Raw genomic sequence first — 9,757 nt, forward strand, 5'->3', positions numbered from 1 at the left:
ATGTGCGTTGAGACGCTCTGTCTACATGCATAATGAGAACGTGTGGTAACAGTGAGATGCCATTATGGGTTTATGCGACACTGCTGTTAGTGTATCGCGCTGCAGTGCAGGTAAGGAGCGGTGTCACCGATCTTTGGACTACTTTAAACAATGAAACACTCAAGGGCTATCATACTGTATTTAGATTACCAATAGGCTTTAAAAAAATACCTGCAATGAATAAAAGTCGATTGAGTAAACTTTCAGTATCTAACAGTACACTATTTAGAAACCGACTTCCTTTCAACTCTAGCCACACCCCACATGATGTTGAAGAGACAGGAAGAGGAATTTACTAAATTAGAATTCAAAGAAAATCAATACAGTAACACTTTCATTAGCACAATACAACAGCAAAAGTAAGGGTAAGAACACATCACACGTTTCATCATCTATAAAGCAAGCATTATGTTAGATGTTAAAATGACATGTTGCAGATGATTTCAACATGTAGAATCTGTCTGAATTTCTTCTTTACAGATGTTTATCAGATGTTTGAACTCAGTATGATAAATAGAATGCTGCGGTTTCCAGATGATGCAATCTTTCACAGATGTCTCGGCATTTAACGAGCACACAGGCTGCATGCACGCTGCAAGTCCCACAGATCTGATATTTCATCACATTCTTCTTTTTGACTTCACTTACAACCAGCTGTGTTTACATTTCTGATAATATTAGTAGGAATATTTTACACTAATACTGTCAAAATGATCTGTGATGTGCTATCTGGGTTCGGTTGGGTAGAGCAGTTGTATCACCATTTTTTGAAGCATTTGGCTTCTATTGCTAAATAAAAGCTGGAAGGGTTATTATAAGAGTTAATTTGATATGCAGATGTGAGGGACCTTCTAAAATAAACAACACATAGGATTTCCCATGGATTTATTATTATTATTATTTTTACCTGGACAAACTTGACCATCTATTGTCATCTACTGTCTAAATCTATCAATCAATCAATCAGTCAACCAATCAATCTATCTATCTATCTATCTATCTATCTATCTATCTATCTATCTATCTATCTATCTATCTATCTATCTATCTATCTATCTATCTATCTATCTATCTATCTATCTATCTATCTATCTATCTTGTATGCCGCTAAATTTCAAGTTATTGGGGCAAAAAATGCCCTGTATGAGTTTTGTCTCATATTTATGATATCACACGAGCAGCAATAGGAATATCACATGAGTGCTGTTTTTATACTGAATAGCACAAGTGCAAATGTGATTTTAAACAACAGTTCAGTAAATAAGAAGTTAATGTTGTGTTATATATTTTAAGCACAGTATGGTCTGTTTTTGCTCAGTTTTGCCAACGAAAATCTTAGCTATGAAGCAACGTTTACTCACCCTCATGTAATTTCAAACCTGTATGACTTTCTTTTTTTATGTTTCTTAAGACACTTAAGTACACTTTTAAAAAGTTCACTTGGTAATGATGTAAAAGTAAATGTTTTACATTAAAGTGCATTTTATATCATTATGTCTTGATTTAAAGTACACTTATTTTAATGTGTTGACTTATAGGATTATTAATATTCATATTATAGTATAATAATAATCATCATATAATAATGATATAATTTAACTAGTGTGTTTTTGATATTACATTTAAAGTATATTACATTTAAAATGTAATATATTTAAATGTTGTAAATTGTTACTTCAACATTACAAATGTGTAATTTCAAATATATTTAAATACATGACAAGTTTCAATATAGAGCTGACATTAAAATATATTCATTTACCATAGATTGCCACAAATGCTTGTCAGTAAATTTGGCAGAACACTGTACCATATTTCAAAGACAATATAAGTAATTATGAAATTGCAGATAAACTGTAAATGTACTCAAGTCCCACTTAAGTGACTCAAAAATAACTCATTTTGCATTTAATGTAAATTGAAATGGGAATACATTTTCATTTAATTGTAAATAAAGTGCAGTTAATGGTTCAGAAATGGTCCATTACATTCAGTTCACACTCAGAAGTATATTCTTTTGAAGTATATTCCATACTTTGCTGGAAAGATTGATGCTATTGAAATAACCACCTTTTTACTTGATTAAAAATATAGAAATAAAACCTAGTAGAAATACATAAGACATTTGGGTGAATTACCAGAATACACCTACGGTGATCATTATCATTCAAGCCTTTTTGAGAGACAGTGGGAGGTTTTGTGAATTAAAAGCATTTAACCCTGACTCTAAAGGAGCTGCATTCTCTGCATAATAACGCTGGTGCCCTGAAGCTAAGTGCTAATCAACGCTGGGCTGCCTCCCTCTCCTCCATTCCGTTTTAATTGGACGTATCCAGCTGATTTGGCAATAGGGCCCTCTTACAAGTACTTACTAAGATCATTGATTTGAGAAATGATCCAGTGGACTGTAAGTTATGATTGGGTGTGTTTGTAATGGCATTAGCGGGCCGTAGCGCTGATGTCGTGTTTGCTAATTGTGGCTAATTTACTGTGAAGTTTATCTGAGGTTGGAGATGTTTGGGGACTTCCCTAATGATGCTTACAAGATCCACAGAATGCTTTATTAATAGCAGAGAAGATGGGGCTACAGATCAGGGGAGTTAAAAATGTGCTGCAGTCCAGCACAAACCTACAAAGTTATTCAGAAGAATGAGCTTAATTGGCCAAAAAGCAAAGGACGTGCCCCGTGTAATGAGGTTCATTTGGGTACAACTGGAATATGGGACACAGTCTGTGTGATCAGAGCATCTTTGTCTTCTTGTCTAATAAAAGTTATTTTAAACATTAATTTATTTTAAATTAATGTAAATGTTTTTTTTCTTCTTCAAAACAGCTTTTTTCTACCCCCCCTCCCCCACTATCAGATAAATAATTTAAATGTTAATAAATTGAATTGTGCCAATTATGAAAATTAGAGTTGACAGTAATAGGGTTGAAAGTTTTACTCATAATTTTCATATATATTTCTTATAACATAATGCAGATATTTCTACAAATATCCAATTTTCAATCATAAATTCTTTATCATCCAAAATTACAGTAACAGTGTTGACATTTTAAAGTAATTTTAAAGTACATATTAGAGAATATACAGTACATAGAGAGTAAAGACACCAACTAGTTTTCATCAACACTTGCTGATTTTGCATATTTACTAAGTTGGAAAAAAAACCATTTAAAATAAATTTAAAATAAATACACAATTTGGTTTCACTCAGGAATTGCTAGTAAATTTCACAATTAATTACAAAGAAATGGCAAGTAACATGCTGATTAAAAAAGTTACATTTTTAAGTAGAAAGACTGAATTAGCATTTTCTTGGAAAATACGCTCCAATAATCTTTATTTACAACTTAATTTACAACAGTGTAGTAATGTTGACATCTGTCATTTAAACAATATCACACAAGCAAGAGTGCTGTAACAATGGCTAGCAATCAGCAAATAAGCACAATATACCTCGCAAATGTGTATTTTAACTATAACAGTTAATTCATCAGTTTGAGCTAAAATAATCATATGATATCATGTCTTTCCTAGTAAATGCAGATTTCAGCGTATATTGTAATTTCAATGACTTTCAGTTTACATCAGTGCTGTGACAAGGACAGTCAGTGCTGATGATGTGACGTCTGCTCAGTCCAGTCGATTAATCTTCAGCATGCAGATGTCACTTTGCAAGACAAGTCAATGAGACAGAACTGTTCTTAATGCGAGACCACATACACATCCACTCACCCTTGACAATATATAATCAAACAGGATCCAACTGGATAAACTGCAGTTCTGAAAGAAAATAAACCATTCTTGTTCCTCATTAGGATTGGGGTTCCTGATTTATTACAGCATTTCCATTAGCATTTCTTTAGGATTTTGGAGAAGACACTACCTCACAATGTTCCTGCAGGCTAAATAATGTTAAAGTTTTCAGTTTAACTATACGAATCAGACAAATCAGATCTCATTTCCAGCTTATGCATTCAGAGTAAACTGGACTTCATGATGGTTATATATATATATATATATATATACACACCACACACCCAGGATGGTTATCCTGATCTAAACTCATTGTAAATGAAAGAGCAGATATCTCTGCTTCTCACTTTTCACCTTATTCTTACCTCTTCATCCTCAGCCTTTTCTCTCTCTATCCCTCCATTTTCCCCGGTCATATTATTCCATTTAAACTTCAATCCTATTTACGGCCCCTCTCTCTTCGTCATGCCTTGGGCTATCAAACAATTCATCCAGCGGCTCTGTGAGGCTGCACAGGCCATAAAAGCTTCAGCAGGGACTCGTGGTGTGAGAAAGAGAGACAGTGGGGAAGAGTTGTGTTCGAGAGAGAGAGAGAGAGAGAGAGAGAGAGAGAATAGTAAAACAATCTCTCCAGTTTTCCAAACTGAGGTTGTTGTCTGTGCCAAACTAGATTTTTCTCATAGTTATTACTTAAAATGTTTGTCACTTTAAGTTAGGACTTAAAAAAATTGTATACAAAAAATGAAATTGCAAAGCTGTTTTACACACAGCAACAGTTTATAGCTTTAACATTCAAAAATACATTTTTACACACCTGTGTTTTGTTTCATTCTATTACTGTCTCATTTCAGTGTAGCTCTTTTTGAATAAAGAATGTGTCCAGTGTCAAGTCTTCTAATGCCATTTGATAGCTCTTTTTAGAGCTGATTTACGGCTGAATTGAGTTTTGTTTGCATTATTGAAACACTGTTTTCACTGTTTAAAGCCTGGGACACACCAAGTCGATAGTTGGCCGTCAGGCAATGTCAGGTGGTTTTTGAGCGTCGGTCAGCTTTAGTTTTTTTCGGTGTGTTCAGCACTGTTGGATCTAGTAAGACGCCATCAGCTGTTTTTGGGCCAATTCCAAGTGGTACTCACTGCAGAGTCAAATGACTTCCAGCTCCATCTCTCTGGACGTCTAATGGGGTGGAGGGATAGAGTTGTGGTTAGAGTTAGGGTGTGGTTGGATATTCTAACTCCACCCATTAGTTGCAAATTACATTCGCTCCTCCTTGCTGGACATCTAACGTAAGCTCCATGTAAGCTCCACCCATTTGCTCTGCAGTGAGTAGCCTCTCGTGAAAAAGAGAACTCCGATTGGCTATTCAGTTTAGCGAATGAGTGCACAAGAAAAAAATGGAACTGATGAAAGCAAACCAATGATGGAGTAAAGAGGGTATGCACAGACACGGTTCTTTCTTTCATTATCCACAAGAAGAAGACCAAGGGCTGACAATGCCAGTGTCATTTGCAACTTGAAAAATGCTACATGAATCCATCAGTAATGAGCGCGACTGGTTTTTGCTTTGTATATCCACAGTTCTAGCTCTGGTTTCTCTGTCTGAATGCCGAATACAGACTACTGCCACCTGCTGGTATGGAAGAGTTATGTTATCTTATGCAAGCGCAGAGTGTACACACTAGTTGGCCATCGGCTGTAGTCTGTCCGGTGTGTTCTAGTGCACCTTTTTTTGCCCCGACGCAGGCGATGCGAGGCGACGCCACGGTCGGCTTTCCTCAGCGCTAGTTTTTTGGAGTCGGTTTGGTGTGTCCCTACCCTAACACTGAAAAGCTGCTTTGGCACAATTTGTATTGTATAAAGCGCTATATAAATAATAAAGGTGACATGACTTGACATGACTTGACTTGACTTGAGTTGACTTGACGGAACAGACCAATTATGATATTATTAACTGAAAATCTTTCTGCTTAAGCTTTAAAATCCAACCCACGCAAATGCATCCAGTTTGAATGTTTAGAATGGGGAATGAGATTTGATAACTGCAGATTTTCAGTGAATATTAGCTTTCTTTGCACAAATATAATGTTGTCATACTGTACAGATTTGTGACAGATGTGGTCACAGATGTCATCAAGCTGGCTTCAAATTTTCTCTTTTTATGTCCCAAGGAACAAACAGCATGCAGGTTTGGGATGATGTGAGACAGAATTTTCATTTTTAACTACACCATAAAAAATAAATAAAAAAAAGTAGAAAAAATGAAATGGTACTATAGTAATTATCTGCCAGGACATTATCTAGACATCTCCTTTAGCCCTAAAACACAACACAGTGAAATGTGTAAGTCAAAATACTGGGCCCTATTTTTTTTTTTTTATAGACTTTTATTCTTTCTTAAAATTTGTAATACTTTATATCTACCCTTTTGAAAAAGAAATACACTTTAGCATAATTATTATGGAAATAATATACCTTCTGTTTAAACTCGCAGCTTATGACATCCATTTAAATATGCTATAGTTAAATTTACTGTATAATCAAGTACTTTATATGTGCTTTAGTATATTGGTCAATGCATCAAAAATAAGTATACTTCTTTAAAACATGATCAAATATTATTAAATCATAATTATGTACTTTGAAGTAAAATTTAATTTGACGTTATTACAAAGTACACAAAGTGTGTTAAGAAACATAGTATTGAAAGTGTACACTTTAAGTATACTTAAGTGGCCTTTTATTTCATTAATATATTATCTGCTAAAGATACGTTTTTTTTTAATATATATATATCTGAAGTACATTACACAGTATGCACATTCAATACAGTTAAGCACACATCTTTTTCACAACAGTATACATGGACTAGAACCTGCTAATAATGCCACTAGATTTTGGTCTCAAGCATCCTAATTTGTACCCAGTGCTGACTGTCCACATCAGCAGAATGTTAGCAGCACAGTTCATTTCTTCTGAGCTCTGAATGAAGTAACACACCCATCTCTGTTTCTTCTTTCTGTTTCAGTTAACTGTCATCTATAAGCACCAATTAAACTCAACATGAAAAAAAAAAACTCAAGCAATGTTTGAGGCGAGCGCTTTGTAGCCCGAATTCTGATTGACAAGCTCAGGTTGCATTAGACAAATCCGCTCTTTAAAGAGCAGCATTACCTGGGCAAGTCTCAGAGCAGCATCATCTTAGCTGTCCAAAAACACATCTGATTCCAAACACAGGTGCCCGCAGCTTTGCCACAAAGCCTCATTAGATGTCTCGCCCCTTTTAAAGTGACACACCCTGACTTTAAGCTGCTCTGATAAAGGAGAATGAACCAAAAACGGCTGAAACGAGATGAGATGTAAGGAGCTGGATGATGTTTAAGACAGGAGTAACAAAAGGAAGCCTCTCTTTTGCAGTTTGTCGGCTGTAAGCCATTATGCACTCAGTAAAGCCTCTGTTTTAGCATGTGTCGTTAAAATGGCCTGTTTTAAGAGATTTGACAGCTGAACAGAATTTAAATTTGTGACCAGTAGGACTGGGTTATATACTTATTAAAACTAAAAATTATTTTGATATTTTTAAGCCTTTTGACAATATTCAGTATCTTTTTCAGCCACACACCACTGTAGGCAATACGATTCCAAATATTTAAAAATCTAGTTACAAATCTATTTAGAAAAAACAAAAAAAGTTTTGCATATTATTTTCACTAATTATTGTTATTATTATTATTATTATTATTAAAATTATTATTATTATTATTATTGTGTCCTTGTTATGTTACATTTATTTAAGTCAATTATGCATAATTACAAGCTAACTCGAAACCCAAACTTAACTCAAATCATAAACCTATAGTAAGTGCATGCTGCTAATTAATATTATTCAGTACTTCATTGTGTAATTACAATGTAATAACAATGTTATCACACTGTAATGATTAACAAAAATAAAATGTGATCTAGTGGACTCATTGATATTTATTTTATTAATTTCCCTTAATATGCACTAATAAATCCATACGTAATAAACAACAATGTTCATACATTTAAATATTTTAATACATGACTAAGGACACCTGGAGTAATAAAACAAATAAAATGGTTTAAATAAATTCACAAATGAACAATTGGAAGTGAACTAAAACGAAATAAAGGAAACAAATACAAAATTGAATAAATTATATACACAGTGTAATGTTATGTGTTCGTCAAAATAAGCACAATATATAATACACAATATATTGCCCAGCCATAGTGACAACAAAAAGTGAATAACAGTCAAAAACAGCGTTGATTAAGGACTTGCATCTATGAGTATGTTTCTGGCCTAATTGTGCTCTCAGACAATACACTTTTATCTTGGTCAAAAATATGAATAAGTAGGGCTCATTTTCAGTATGTAGGCCAGTTTTCTCTACATCATTTCATGAGTATTTTTATTTTTTTTGCATGTAATACATGTGAATATACTGTATATATATATATATATATATATATGTGTGTGTGTGTGTATGCGTGTACGTGTGCATGGAAGAGAGATGAGCAGAAATAAGAGCAAGAGAATTGGGGTATAGAGAGAAAAAGTGAAAAGAGAGAATGGATAGACAGATAGCAGGATGGAGTGAGAGAGAGACAGGGAAGTGAAATGATTTGACTGCTGACTTTCCTGCTAGGCCACTGTGTTATTGAAATATTATCTCTTTAGCCTGGGCTCATTCTGCCGCAGAATGACAGGCCTGCGCCGCACCCATACACATCAAATAGCAAATGGAATGCACTCGCTATTAAGGACATAATGTCCCTTTGATCCCAGGCAAAATGCTACATCTATCTCGAAAAATTAGATGGCTTGCTCTTTATTCCAACCTGAGTGAGAGCGGTCAGAAAAGATGGATTTAAGGGAATGGAATAATAACACTATAAAAAATTGTGTAATTGTGTGCTGTGAAGTAACTAACTAAAAGGAGCTGCTTTCAAAATAGTGAATCTTTCTCAGTAAGCATACTACTTTGTCCAATGAGTAGTGACAAATTGCTGTTTTTCAGCCTTGCTGTGCTGATAATACTGTTTTAAAGCGTAGTTTAATTTTAGTGAATTGTCTCAATCCGAAAGTTTTAAATGAACTTTTATAAAAAACAGAAAAAAATTAATGATACCTGTTACGTCTTCCAAAAATATAACAATAGGCCACTTAAGCCTAAAAACACTTTTCTGACTGTTTCTTAACACACATTTAAAGCAATAGTTCAAAAATGAAAATTTGCTGAAAATTTACTCACTTTACTCACACTCAGGCCATCCAAGACTGAGTTTGTTTTTAGGACTAATTCTGAGAAAATTGTCCTGAAACAAACTCAGTCTCAGTGTGCAGCGTACATTTTCAGCATTTTTTTTTTTTTTTGGGAGTTTAGATGCAACCCTAATTAAACACACCTGATCCAGCTAATCAAGTCATTAAGGTTTATTTGAAAACTACATGGTATGTGTGTTGGAGCAGGGTTGGAACTAAGCTATGCAGGGCTGCGGCCCTCCAGGAACTGAGTTTGACATCCCTGCAATAGAATGAAATTATGTACATATCAAGATGTACTTAAGTCCTACTTAAGTGGGTCAAAAAAATCAACTCTGAAGTCAAGCTTATTTAAATTATAATGAATTTTCATTTAATTACAACTGACATGCTTTTAAGTGTATGAAACCATTATATTCAGGTCACACTTAAGTATATTACTTCAATAATAAGCAATCTATTAAATTACTATTTCTGTTTTTATATGTTGTGTACTTCTTTTTCACAGGGGTTAGCTTATAGTTTGAAAAAGCACAGTTAACTTTCCCATCATTGGATACAGCTGCATTGGGTTAATGTTTTTTTTTTTGTTTTTTTTTTAAATATACTATTATTCATTGTTAATTCATGTTTGTTCTTAATACATGAATGTTTGCTTAGACAACTT

This window comes from Sinocyclocheilus anshuiensis, unplaced genomic scaffold (genome assembly GCF_001515605.1).
Source record: "Sinocyclocheilus anshuiensis isolate Anshui unplaced genomic scaffold, SAMN03320099.WGS_v1.1 scaffold1519, whole genome shotgun sequence".
NCBI classification, from domain to species: domain Eukaryota; kingdom Metazoa; phylum Chordata; class Actinopteri; order Cypriniformes; family Cyprinidae; genus Sinocyclocheilus; species Sinocyclocheilus anshuiensis.